Genomic DNA, 13,708 nt, shown 5'->3' on the forward strand with positions numbered 1-13,708 from the left:
GGCCCCTATGTTGGCATTGCCGGATGGAAAAAGGAGATTTTGTGATTTGTATTGACGCTTCGCATAAGGAATTAGGGTGCTTCTTATACAACACAACAAGGTAATCGCGTACGCGTCAAAACAATTAAGGGAATATAAAATTCGATATCCCCACCCATGAGCTTGGGCTCATGGCAATAGTTTTGCCCTAAAGATTGGAGGCACTACTTGTATGGAGAGAAGTGCGAGATTTACACAAGCCATAAGTGCTCTAGTGCATTTTCACGCAGGAAGAGCTCAATATGCGCCAGAGGAGGTGATTAGAGCTAATCAAGGATTACGATTATGAGATTCTTTATCATCCAGGGAAAGCCAAAATGGTGGCTAATGCCCTTAGTGTAAAGGAGAGACTCAAGATGATAATGTCTTTGGGAAAGTTGATAAGAGATTTTGAGAAAATGGAAATAGATATGAAGGTAATCGGAGCCCGTACCGAAAAGCTGTTTAAGATTGCAATACAGCCCGAATTTTTGGAAAAGAACATATTATGCCAGAAAAAGTGATAAATGAAGGCAGAGAGCCAACAAATAGATAAGAGATTAATACCGAGAAAGATGATAAGGGAATAATGTGGTATTCCTACAGAATTTGGGTTCCAAATGTTCAAGAGCTTAAATATGAAATCTTAGATGAAAGCTAGTTTGAGGAATAAGATTTAGAGCAAACCCTGAACGTGATAGTCAAGGAGGTCGCCATCAAGATAGAAGGAACCCATAACATAATGGAGTGGAAAATGAGGATTTAAAACATGTAGGGTAAGCCCGATTATGGGGAGAATGAGGGAACGTTCAGACTATGGAAACGGGAGTCGAGTAAGGAAAGTGGACCCGAGACGGTACTCTTATACGATAATTCATGGACCTGTCTAAACAGAACTTATACTTTTATTTCCAACCACCACCTTGAGGAAACAATGCGGTGAGAAATTCTTTCAGGACCTTTAAGTCACTAAGCTCTCAGAGTTCCAAGGAGCAGGTTGACCTAGTCGAGGCAAAAGCCTGGCTAAAGGAAATAGAGGAATCATTTGAGATTCTAAATGATTGACAGAGTACAAAAGACTGTTTTTATCACTTACCTTCCTAAGAGAGAGGCCACCCGCTGGTGAAAGACCAAGAAAGGCACGGAGCCAGAGGTTAGAATAAACTGATTAACGTTCAGTCAATTGTTTTCGGGAAAGTAACTCCCGAGGTTTTGAAGGTAGTATAAAAAAAACTTTAGAGCCAGAACAAAAGCGGACAAGTATGATGAATTATGAATTTAAGTTGTAAAAGTTGTCAAGATTCGTTCTGAGGACACGAATCTAGAATGACGGGATGTTTGAAATCAATGCTTATGTTGTGTTGGTTCATGTAATGGTTGTAATGGAAACGAAAATAAAAGACTGAAAAGGGTAGAAATATAAAGGGATATAAAGGAAATAGAGTTGAGAAGTGATAAGGGAGTTAGGTATGGGAAACCATAAGAAACCCTTGCAATAAATATAGAGAAGTGTGTCATCATCAGCGCGATGGTGACTGATCATGAGATAAATTCAAGGTTTGAAGGCGTAAGCGATACGTATAGTTAATTCCCTTGAAGTTGACAGTATTCGATGAAACTTTGAGATAGATCGATTGATTAATAAGGAAACGCGGATGGACTGAGGAGTCAAGAAAGTAAGAAATTAGGAAAATTGGATGAAGGAAGTGACCTTCAAGAATATGAAGTGTAAGACCGGTGGCTTGATACCCAAAAAGGGAGACGCCAGGTATGAAAGATATCCCAACATTGAGATGACTGTTGAGATAAACAACAAAAGTAAATAAGGATAATTAAGAAGAAGTTCACGTTGAACACGACCAATATCTTCCAGAACATCCTTGTTATCGTTACCCAATTCAGGCAATAAAAGCGGATAACCGTTGTTATCTTTTGAAGGCCATATTGATTGACCTCATTTTGAATACAGATGTTATTGTGAAATTCAGCATATACTATCGAGGTGGGAATGATTGAATAAGACACCCTTATCAGGGATATATAACTTGATTATCCATGGAAGGATGCATGTACCTTTTTAAAGGTAGAATTAAGGATAGAACATCGGTAACTTAAAATGAATCCTAGGGGAATGCATAAAGGTTGGCATTTCACCCTTAATAGGGATAGTATGAGTTTTGACAGTATCAATTGGAAAGGATTAAGGTAATAACAACCTTTAAGAATCAGTGGAGAAATTTTTCAGAAGTATATAGACAATGATTCTGGTATTAATAAATGGTATCTTGATATGCCCTGTATCTAGGGAATACATGAGGAATGATTCAAGGATAACCTTAGAGGTTTTACAAGGAGAAAGGTAATATTCAAAATTCTCAAGAAAAGAAATGTTGATAAAGGAAATATGACGTAATTATAATGATGCCAAGTGGGGCACGTGTTAAACCACGAGAAAGTATGGATCGAACCAGTAATGGTCGAAATTGTTCAGGGCAATTAGGACTTAAGATAAAAGATGTTCTAAGTCTGATTGAGAGTCAGTCGTGACAGTGATTAACCTCTAAAGACTGAGGCAATAACTTATGGAAAAATGGTGATATTTTTTTTACTCATCAGATTTTAAGGAAAACATCTTCACATAAGCTGTGATTGAAATGAGGTAGAAAATTTATTTGGAGGTAATTAAAATGACATTGACTGTAAGGAAATTTTACTATCAGGAAAGGCCAAAGAGGTGGCCGACACTTTAAAGGTAAGAGGAAAATTATCGGCGCTCGTGCCAGAAGAATACAATGATAATGGTTAAAGTCGTGAAGATTGTATTATGATTTGAAAGATTGACATTCCTTCTGATGACTGTGCAATACCCAACTGTAATAGTAGTTTGGTAAAGGTTTAATTCGTATAATCTCCATGAGCGGGCTATCTATCTCAGAAGATACTATCTTGAGATAAGCCAGGACCATGTTTCGAAAAGGACTAGACGAACCCTTGAGTTAAGTCTTATATTTAAGGCATACGATTAAGAATGGTATTAACCTGCTATCGTTGTTTTGACTAAAACTCTTCTGCAATTTTATCTACTTCATGTCATGAAAGTACGTCAGAGTTTGGAGTGTTCTTCATGAATTATGATTGGTGATTATGTTAACTCCTTAGAAGTATTATATACGACATGTATGGACTCCGTATGGTTAGATATTAAGATTTCATGGAAAGTGAATGACGACAGTAGGTCAGTGGTGGACCATAGTAATGCAGCAATGATTCTGTGAATAATGAGCTGATTACAACCGTGAGAGTTGTATTGGAATGGATGTTGAGATTGAGTACCACTAATCGGGTCGTGGTAGTGTATAAGTTATCATTAATAGACTAATTTACTCGATTATTTACCTATTGAATACTTATTCTTTCTTATCAATAGAGAGTCGTATTACTATACGAGGAAGGTTGCAGTGCAAGCATATAATTCTACTAACGATGATGTCTAGAATGAGATCCCAGATTCGATTTTCGATGTCGAGGGAGTTTCAAAGGTGATTGTGTATAAGCTCGAGGAAGAGCATGGGTCCATAGAATGATGGACGGAATAGCAAAAATATTTAGGCATGTGAAATACGATGCTATAATACTTGATGTTGATATAAATACATATATGTTTTGTTCTCCTATGACAAACCTCTATAGTTCAGAGGTAGATTCCAAGCCAGATATTTTATGGCAATAATTTTTTTTTTTACGAATATACAATTCTCTTCAGTTCGTTCTTTTCTCTTTTTTTCATTTCATGTAAGCTGAGAAGAACACCCTTCCAGAAGGGGAGGTATTGCCGAATGACTATCTATCTGTGTGATAGAAGCCTAGTAGGATACCATCTATTGTTTAATTGCTTGTCAAGTACTAAAGGCTGGCCACCTTCTGTACTAACTATGCGATATAACAAGTGTTCATGATCATAGTGATCTCTCAACAAATTCCTTTACTTCTATATGATTGATCAAACTTTGGGAAATAGAAACAGCTGAAAAAGGAGTAGTAAAGTTGTGGTGGTATTCGGAATGGAAACACATTCGTGATACTAAGGTTGAAGTGGTTATTAAAAGGTTATAGAACGCTAACGAGCAAAAGTATAACAAGTATAATATTAGGAACGGAAGGTAGTAGCGATTACAAACTGGAAAAAAAATGGGTATTAAGAATCAAAAGCTCTAATGCTAAAAGCTATAATGAGAGTCTGTGCAATAGACTTGAAAGAAATTGGAATGATCACTTAACACGGATTGAGTTTTCTTACGACAATAGATCATATGTCATTATCGAGATATCGCCTTATGAGATCCTTGAGGGAAGACAATGTCGATCTCCCTTATGTTAGGATGAAGTTGTAGAGCGCAAGATGCTCGGACTCGCAGTAGTCCAAAGGACCAAGGATATAATAGATCTAATCAGAGGACGGCTGGGAGTAGCTCAAGATGGACATAAGAAGTATGCTGATTTGACAAATGAAAGGACAAAGAGTATGAAGGAGGGAACCTTGTATTGTTAAAAGTATTCCCTTAAAAAGGAATTGATGAGGTTTGGAAAGAAAGGAAAGTTTAAGTCCACGAATTGTTGGACCCTTGGATATATTAAGACGTATTGGGAAGATAGCATATGAGCTAGACCTACCCCCGAACATGTAGCAAGTCATAACGTGTTTCACGTATCAATATTAAGGAAGTGTAATTCGGATGCCAGATAAATAGGGGCATATGAGCGTCTAGACATGCAACCAGACGTAACCTATATGGAGCAACCAGGAAGGGTTATAGAGTGAAAAGGAACAAGTGCTTAGGATAAGGGTTATCAAACTAGGCAGAGTTTAGTGGTAGGACCACAATGTGGGAAAATTTACTCGAGAGTTAGAAAGTGCAATGCTAAGAGAGTATCCTTATTCATTTTTCTATCTGATTCTGGGATAGAATCCTTTTAAGGAGGGGAGACTGTAATAACCCCAATTTTTGGAAATTTTTGAAACCCTTATGAATAGTGATTTTGCAGATTATGCTGAATAAGAAAACTTTTTATGCCACACTATGTAGGGGTTCTGTTATTGATATTTTGAGATTTTATTAGTACTCTATATGGTATATAAGTGTATGTAAAGATCGTCAGAATCCAATTCCGAACACTTTGATTTTTCCCGAAAATCCACCAGATACCGAAAGAATTGAGTATAAGGTAACATGATTAAAAGGATTTAAATTCAAGGATTATGAGAGAGGATCATAAAAGGAATATAATGTATTGAGAAAGGTTAAGGGAACCCAAGTAATAAGATACCGGGTATGATCCCTCAAATGATAAACGAAAACGAAAGTTAAGCGAACCGTATAACAGACCAGCGATCATTAGCCAAATAATTAAAAGCTAATCAAAGAGATTAGTGGGGATGATGTTACCAAACCAATGAGAAGAGGACAAAGGAGGGAGGGTGACATCACATGGTGACATAAGCATGACCAAGCAAGTGTGTTGTTGGATGATTGTGAGCCACACAATATTTACCATGGTAACAACCTAATTAACAAGCAAAACAAACACAAAAATCAAAAGCAACCAAAACAAAAACATTTTCTTCTTCCGCCACTCTTTGCTCTCGGCTTTTCCATGAAAAGCAAAGGAGAAAATTTCAAAAATCAAGCTACACACCTTCATAATTCAAGAGGTTAGTTTCTTTAGCTTCCATAATTCATAACTAAGATGAGCCATAAGTTCAAGCTCAAGATTCCATGTTTAACATAGCTAATCAATTCATCAAAATTCTTGGTGAATAGTGTTTTCAAGAAACTAACTTTGTGTTTTCTTATGTTTTCTTCAAGATCCAAGCTTAGTAAAGATAGTTAGTGGTTATTTAAGGCTTCCTAAGTGATTCTCCACTCTCCAAGGAAGGTATAACCCCTCCAAACCCTAACTTTACTTTGAGTATTAGGTTTGGTTTTGTTTGTTATAGTTCATGAGAGCATGATTCTTGTATGTTTAGAGTTTGGATGGAATTATAATGATTTTGGGTTATAAATCTTGGTTGTTGGTTGATGAACCTAAAGTATAATTAGTAGCTCTTGTTTGAGATTGAATAAGTTGGAAAAATCATGAGGTTATGGACTGAGTTAGTAAGGTTTGGATGAAGTTTGGTTGTATTGGTGGTTATGGGTTGATTTGTGGTTGATTGTGGTTGATTGTAGTAGTTTAAAATTTGGTAATCGCGTAAACATAGTCGTCGTAATGTCCGATTTACTTTAGACTGTTTTTGCTCTTAACATTAGGACCCATGAACTCACTGCTAGGTTTTGACCATTACCATGATTAGATAGTTCATGTTACGAGCTTTGTTTTGATATGTTGTTCGTTTGATTCTGATGTACGGTTTAGGAGAAACGACCGTTTTAAGTAACGGCATTTCGCGAACGAACCATTACCCCTCGCCTTACTTTGAAACCTAGGTTAGAGACCTTAAAGGACTAATTGGAGTATGAAACATTTATGTAAAGTGTATTAGGCAGTTGGTAAGGCACTCACGAAAGAATCGCCTTATAACCCTTAATGGTTAATTTATTAAAAATAGTGGAGTCGAGGGTACTCGAGCGACTTAAGTGAATCGTTAAGCGCAAAAGCAAACGTTAGGGTCAAATTGGTTAAAGTATAGATTCATAAGCGACTTTGGTTTAATTCCAACTTATATGTTGTTTATAGGTTACCAGACTCGTCCCAAGCCATTTGTAACCCCCAGTCGCTCAGGAAAGTTTTCTACCCGTATAACTGTTGTTGTGATGTATATGTGTATATGCATGATCTTGTGATAAATGCATGTTTGTTATTAGCAAATTCTTGCGATATATTATAGCCTGTGATATGGTATATATGCATGCCTGTTTCGTATTCTTGATAAATATATCTGTTGGTACAAATCCTTATTAGTTGCATAATACCTATGCTAGAGATAAGCAGTAGTTGCGTATACCCTGAGGATAGGGGACCCAAAGGTGAACCCTTTTCTAAAACCGGGAGTAGATGTTCCCGAGTATATTATATATATATTAATATAGTTTTCAAAACTATTAATCGAATAAGGTTTATTCGATAACTTTATTTTATTTAATGAATATTACTTGAATATTCATTCGAGGACTTATGACTCAGTTTATATTATTTAATGAATATTATTACGAATATTCATTCGGGGATTATGACTCCGTTTATTTTATTAATGAATATTATTTTGAATATTCATTCGAGGGCTTATGACCCCGTTTATTTTATTAATGAATATTATTTTGAATATTCATTCGAGGACTTATGACTCCGATTATTTACTAAGTAATATTCTTTATTTTATTAAAGAATAATGTTTCGATAATCAAACTTATTTTTGATTATTCAAATAAAGATAGTACTTTCGTATAAGTATATCTTTGGTTATTTAATACCCATTTCAAGTATGAGTTTAACACTTCTACTTCGATTATTTTATAGAGATTATCCTTTTTGGGAATATTATTATTTAAATAATAATATTCAGATATTTTCTAATATATTGGGACTGATTTATTTTAATAAATCAGCAGTACTCCAAACATTCTTAAAAATGTTTTCGAGTCTTCAAATTGACTTTTAAAGTTTAGAGCGGATCCCAAAACTCGTTTTCAAATTTAAGATCTTCCTTTTGAAGGGGACTTTAATACTCGTTCAAAAATCTAAAGGATCCGGCTCTGTGGTGTATTTTATATTCGCAACGAGGTTGCTGTTTTGATAAATGAATTGATTACTTACCCAACGTTCGGGAAGTAAGTCCATCTATTTGAGTCGGTATAAGCAACATGGGCTCAGTGGGCGTCCATGAAAGTGTAAGTGGCTCAGGGGGAGTCCATCAAATGCGTAAGTGGCTGAGTGGCAGTCCAGCATAAGGTCCTATTGCGGCCAGGGTGATGACCAGTGGGGAATTCGTCCATCTACTAGTAGAAAAGGTTACTTATTGGTATCTTTGCCTGATCAGCAAGATATCAGGTTTATGCCAAGGTTTTCTCCTTTCCAAATTCATTGGATATTGCAACTCTGTTTATTATTTTTATAACAGAGGTTTTAAAGGAGTGTATGAATGTATATATATAGGTGTATATATATATATCGGGACTTAATAAAGTATCTCGTAACTTCATTATTTATAATGATATTTCAAGGATTGAATTTATTCAAGTCTTATCTTGTAGTCTCATCTATGTGATGAACTTTTGAAACTGATTATACCTTGAACGGTGGTAGTTCAAGTAGTATTCGGATATAAGTATATTGGAGTATCTTGTAACTTCATCTTTTAAACTTATATCTAGTAAATGATTATCTTGTGCATGTCAAAGATTTTCGGAAAAAAGTTGAGACAAGGTTAGATATATGAGATCACCTTGCAACGATATTTTATACAGTTATAAACTGGAACTCTGTGTATATTATACATGTCAGAGGATTTCAAAGATTGTGAAAAGTATATATGTATATATATACTGAATATTTTGTGACTTGGTCGCATTAAGATATCAGCTTAGTTCATTTCTTCTTGACCAAGACTTTCATGTGTACTATGAGAAAGCTCATATATTGTTAGTTATTATACATATTATTTTGGTGGGCTTGTTGCTCACCCTTACTTTTTTCTTTCATCACACAACATCAGATAGACACGATGAACAGGACCAAGCTCCCAATTCGCGAGCGGATTGGAAACGTTCCGCAGTTTCCTATAGGCGTTGATGTCGCTGTAGCTGAGGTAGGAACTACCAATAGGCTTGGCTTTCAACTTTTGATGTACCAGACTTATGTATCTTTATCAATTGTAATAATGTCAAGGAATATGTAAATTTATTCAGAAACCCTTTTGAGGTGTAATGCCTTATAATTGTGGAATAAAATGACTTGTGTTATTTTTGGTATTCATCTCTGAGACTATAACTTGTGGTGTGTGTGTGTGTATATTGTGGGGTCACTGTACGCAGTAGTTGGTTGACTGTTAAGATTAAGTATTGATAAGGGAAATGGAACTCGTGATAACCCGAATCCCCGACCCCGGATTTGGGGGTGTTACATGTTACCGCGCTCCCACTAACCTTCTTGTAGACACATGGTTCATCTATTTTTTTCATAAAACAAACTCTTTGACTGTCTCATCAAAACGGATGTTCCATCTACGAGAAGCTTGCCTTAAACCATATATGGTTCGCAGCAACTTACACACTAGGTGTTCATTTTCCTTGGAAAGAAAACCCTCTAGCTGTGTCATATATACTTCCTCTTCAAGTTCCCCATTGAGAAAGGCCGTTTTCACGTCCATTTGCCAGATCTCATAGTCGTAGTAAGTAGCAATCGCAAGCAAAATCCGAATTGATTTTAACAGGGCTACAGGCGAAAAAGTTTCATCAAAGTCAATCCCTTTCCTTTGTTTGAATCCTTTTGCCACGAGCCTGGCCTTATAGGTCTCCACATGGCCATCTGCTCCAATCTTTATTTTGTATACCCACTTGAACCCAATAGGCTTAACACCTTCAGGCGCCTCAACCAAAGTCCATACTTGGTTGGTATACATAGATTCCATTTTGGATTTCATGGCACTATGTCCTTTCTCTGAGTCAACACTACTCATAGCCTCATTATAGGTCACAGGGTCGTCATCATCAGTGATTGACAACTCATTGTCATTCTCAATGACAAGGCCATAATACCTCTCAGGTTGGCGAGACACTCTCCCTGACCTACGAATGGGCTATTCCACAGAAGGTTATTCAGTCTGAGCAGGTGTTTCCACTTGATCCGTAGTAGTTTGTGCTTCTTGAACTTCAACAAGTTCAATTTTGCTCCCATTATTTCCTTCAAGGATAAACTGTTTTTCCAAGAAGGTAGCATGTCTGGAGACAAACACCCTATGATCGGTGTAAAAGTAATACCCCAAAGTCTCTTTAGGATATCCCACAAAATTACATTTTACGGATCGAGATTCCAGCTTATCTGGGTCAACTTTCTTGACATAAGCTGGACATCCCCAAATCTTAACGTGTTTAAGACTCGGTTTCCTTTCTTTCCATATCTCATATGGAGTTTGAGGAACAGATTTGGAAGGCACCTTATTCAGTAAATATGTTGAGGTTTGCAATGCATAACCCCATAGGAATACTGGAAGATTCGCATAGCTCATCATGGACCGAACCATGTCTAACAAAGTTCGGTGCAAGTTTTGTATTAGTACATTTCGGTGCAAGTTTTGTAAACTCGTGATGTTGGTTTATAAAGCATGCATGGGTCCTTCGTTTAGTGTAACAAACAGATCTAGGAAAATCGTGTATTCTCTCTCAAGAATTATAGCTGAGTTCTTATCTTTAAGAATACGGATTTGTAGCAAAATAAATTTTATTAATACAATCAATTGAGTTTTTGATAATTTGTTTTTGTGTTTGCAGTTAAACATTTTATCAGTACAAGTTCATATCTACTTTGTTTAAATATAAGTCAGACACTTTAACAAGTAATCAAAATTTTAAGAAAACACATTCATCCCCCCCTGTGTTGTATCTCACTGCACTTAATATCTAACAATAATATAGGATATATAAGACCAAGTCCACTTAATTTTTTTCTATGATTTTCACCACCTCATCATATTTTTAAGCACAGTATAAGCCATGCTCGAGTCTCTTTGGTACGAGACTCCTAAGTCTTCTAATCCAAGATTTATTGGATTGAACTAATTGTTATTTAATATTTTTGAGATGCATTAGGACATTAAATACTTTGATACCTTTAGGTGTTAGATTCTACTATACTTAGTGTCACATACCTATTCATTTTTCTTCGAATCGCCTGTGCGGCCTCCTATCATGCCTCTGTTGCCCAACAGCCCCGTCTTCCCACACAGTCGCGTCTGCACACAAAGCCCCGTATGTCCAACTTTCACAAGAACAGCAACCTAGACCTCACAAAATGCATATTTAATTTTTGGACACAATCTGCCATAATATGTACATGAAAGTGTACACAATATATGGCGAATGCCAACCTTTAAATTTATTACGACAATATATACAAAGGATCCCATATTACGGTTAAATTTCTCCCAACCCAAGTGTCTCCCACACTATTGTATATATTGTACCCAATACAAGTAATATGATATATCACAATACATGTTTATAACTGAAATTCTTAACATATATATATATATATCAGCCACGAATTTAAACTCTAAGGTATTTTAATAATTGTCGGGCAGTTTATAAAACTGTCCTCATGCCTTGTAATTGCCCACTTGAGTGTCTGCCACTTATGCCCATCTTATTTTTCAGTTTTCCTTGTTGTCCAACTGCTATGACTCATCAAAACCATCAATAACCGTCATCATGTGATTTTTTACTCACACACTAGCAATTCCTAAGACTGTCACCAAGATTATCGCCAGGAGTCCCAACAGACTCAGTCGGCCCCAGTAGCCCCAGTTACCCCATCTAGCCAGACAGTGCAATATTGTCTCCGACTAAATGTCATCATGCCCAGTCACCTCGGCAGTCGTCGAGCAGCATCTCATCCAACTCAGGTTCCTAGACTCATGCGCAGCCAAGATGTCTTACAAACCCTCCCACACCACTTGAGTTAATGTCCTCATTGACTTAAATTTTGCCTAACTTCTTGATCATCCTTAATTCTGCATTCACCATGTCAACAACCCAATCAATTTCCCCAATGCTAGCTCCCCTTGGAGACTATGATTTGTTACCCATTTCATGAAGTCACCCCTCTAACTCGAATCATATAAATAAACCAAATCAGTGCTTTCGCTTGCCTCCTACTGGTCTGACTTTGTTACTCACCATTCAAGAATCTGATCACCCACTCGTCGCATATCTCCCAAATAATTAAGCCAACTTAGGTGTTGGTCATCCAATTGTGCAGACTCTTTAGGATCGCATGCTAGACTCCAACAAATTTCAACTCAATTTCAAATGACACCCCCATACTTCGAGCATCTTCAACAACTTGCACAGCATTAACCAAGCACAATGATCCATCCCTTACCACTGGTTGTTCCTCAGCTTCTTCAGCAAACAAGGCATTGATATTTTCCCTCCTAGGACATTCCCTCATGAAGTGTGCACCACTACAAAGATAGAAACCATTTTTTACTTGTCTAGGCTATCGCCCCCTCATTGTTCGCATCCTCATCACCCCGCTTCTTTTTGCCCTTTTTCTTCTTATATATTCCAGTCCCTTTGTCGCCCTCAACAGTAGACACAACTTCAGTCCCATCTTCTGAACTTAAAAGCTTGTAATCTACTAACCTCATTTACAGCAATAATCACAGTTTCCAAGTCCTTGACAACCTGACTATGCAACTCGTTGTGGGCCCAAGGCTTTAAACCAGACATGAAGTTAAACAACTTGTCTTCCTCAGACATGTTCTTGATATTCAGCAACAAACTATTAAACTCTTTCATATAATCCCAGATAAAATTACTCTGTTTTAACGCTTTCAGATTCCCTCTTGCAACATAATCCACATAAGAGGTAGAAACTGATATTTCAACTCCCGCTTAAGTATTTCCAATATCACAATCGACACCCTCCCAGCGCTTACATCTTTCATTCAAGTGCACCACCAAAGCTTTGTATCATTCACTAGATACATACTTATGATCGTGACTTGTTCCTCAACCCTTATATGTGCAGCCTTGAAATATTGTTCCGTATCCCATAGAAAATTATTCAACTGATTGACACTACGAATCCCACTAATGCCTTCGGTTCTGAAATTTTTGGTTTCGAATGGCCATCAGCGCCACCCAAGAAAGTTCCAGTCACAGCCCTCTTCAAGACTGTAATTCCCTCCCTCATGCTTTGCAACTGATCGTTCTTAATCTTGGATGACGTCATCGTTGTTGTAAATAGATCACTAAATTTGCCATTATATGTAGCATATGACTAGTAACCATCTCCTTGAATTCATTCAATTCTTCTCTAATAACTTGAATCTGATTCATCAAACATATCTCATCACTTGACAACGGAACACCAACAAATTCCTCCATCCTTTCCCATCTCTCGCTCGTGGAATTCTCGTTAACCATCGTGTTACTGAATTCACAAACTTATAAATATAGCTCTGATACCAGTTATCACAGGCCTATTCTTTTCTTCGAATCGCCTGCGCAACCTACTCTCATGCCTATGTCTCCCAGCAGCCCCGTCTACCTACTCAGTCGTGTTTGCACAACTTTATATTTATTATCACAATATATACAAAGAATCTCACATTACACTTAGATTTCCCCCAACTTAGGTGTCTCCCACATTATTGGAAATATTCTACCCAATAAAACCAATATGATATATCACAATATATGTTTACAATAAAATACCCTATCATATATATAGATCAACGATGAATTTAAACTCCAGGGCAGTTTTATAAATGCCTGACAGTTTATAAAACTTCCCCCCAAGCCTTGCAACTGCCCATTTGAGTGTCTACCACTTGTGCCCATCTTATCGTCAATTTCCCTTATCATCCAACTGTTATGACTCATCAAAACTGTTAATAATCATCATCAAGTGATTTGCTACTCACGCACTACTTGTTGCTAAGACTATCGCCAAGATGTCTTCAGGAGCCCCA

This window comes from Apium graveolens, chromosome 4, assembly GCF_009905375.1.
Source record: "Apium graveolens cultivar Ventura chromosome 4, ASM990537v1, whole genome shotgun sequence".
Classification (NCBI taxonomy): domain Eukaryota; kingdom Viridiplantae; phylum Streptophyta; class Magnoliopsida; order Apiales; family Apiaceae; genus Apium; species Apium graveolens.